At 35.9% G+C, this 1,288-nt stretch overlaps 1 pseudogene; it reads left to right on the plus strand.

The window, feature by feature from the left end:
- The first annotated feature begins 942 nt into the window (after positions 1-942).
- Positions 943-1,061, plus strand: LOC118609149 (annotated as a pseudogene).
- Positions 1,062-1,288: the final 227 nt, after the last annotated feature.

The following is a 1,288-nucleotide window of genomic DNA, read 5'->3' on the forward strand; positions in this document are numbered from 1 at the left end:
TACAACACAAGCCCACTGACTGGCACTGCAGCACCAGTTTCCACCTGATCCTGCATTTCCTTTCAAGTCACAGGAAACTCACGAGCCTCCTCCTGTTTAATTCCAGTTGCTTTCTCTTTTGTATGAAAAAAATCGGGTACATTTTAAGAAGAAAAACAGTATCTCTTTAGAGCCTATACCATAATATTACTATAAAGTTGCAATCTCATAGTACTTTATAAGCTAAGTGTCACACTGATGATACTATCAGAGATGGGACAAAACCCTTCCAGTGCATCTCTCATTGTCCTCTCACAAAACATAAAGCATCTTGTTTCAAGTGGGAGTGTTGCCTTCGGCTGTAGTACTTTGATTTCCTGCTATGGAGAAGCTTTTCTTGACTGACTCACTGCTCTTTCTAGTCCTTCTCATGGGTGCATGGTCTGCTTCTCTGTAATCTCATTAATGACATTGGCACCATTTGCCCTAGTTCTTTCCTTGTGTTCCTGACATTCTAGCCCAGGCTATTTCCTAAATGCCCTTTCTCCATATGACAACAAGACAATGGCCAAACTGAAGAATCAATTAACATAGACATAAAAAATAAGGCCTATAGTCAGCCATTCCCTTGCTTTGTAGTTTAAGGGCTGAAACCATCTAATAGTCCTGAAATGCACCTTAGCAAAATGCTTCTCTGCCCTTACAATGATTACAAATTTTATTCATTATCTACTTTGGAGCTAATTTCATTAGCGATCAATGCACAAAAAATGATCATACACTGACAAACAAAAACACATGGACAAGGTTAATTTTTTTTTTAATTAAAAAAAAAAAATGCTGATACTGGTCCTCTTGTAGACTGCTAGTAAAAGTGTAAACTGCTACTAAAAGTGTAAACTGGCAGTCGTCCAGCAGAGAGAGGCAATGCAGTCATACTCAAATTAAGCTTTAAAATTTTTTGTCTACAGCCATGCCACCATGAACATGCCCAATCTCATCTGATCTCGGAAGCTAAGCAGGGTTAGGCCTGGTTAGTACTTGGCTGGGAGATCACCTAGGAAGACCAAGTGCTGTTTTTTTGTTTCTGTTTGTTTTTTTTTTTTTCAAAAAAAAAATTTTTTTTAATTTTTCTGTTTGTTTTTTTTTTAATTTAAATTTTTGTAGACCCTTTGATAGATAAACTTTAATTCCCATAATTTTTTCTAAGAAAGTAATCAATGTGTCGCAGTTTGAAACTTTGGAACATCTTTAAAACAAAATATTAGCAGCTAATTAAAATCATATTGTAGAATAATGTTAAAAGACC

This window comes from Rousettus aegyptiacus, unplaced genomic scaffold (assembly GCF_014176215.1).
Source record: "Rousettus aegyptiacus isolate mRouAeg1 unplaced genomic scaffold, mRouAeg1.p scaffold_m13_p_10, whole genome shotgun sequence".
Taxonomy (NCBI): Eukaryota; Metazoa; Chordata; class Mammalia; order Chiroptera; family Pteropodidae; genus Rousettus; species Rousettus aegyptiacus.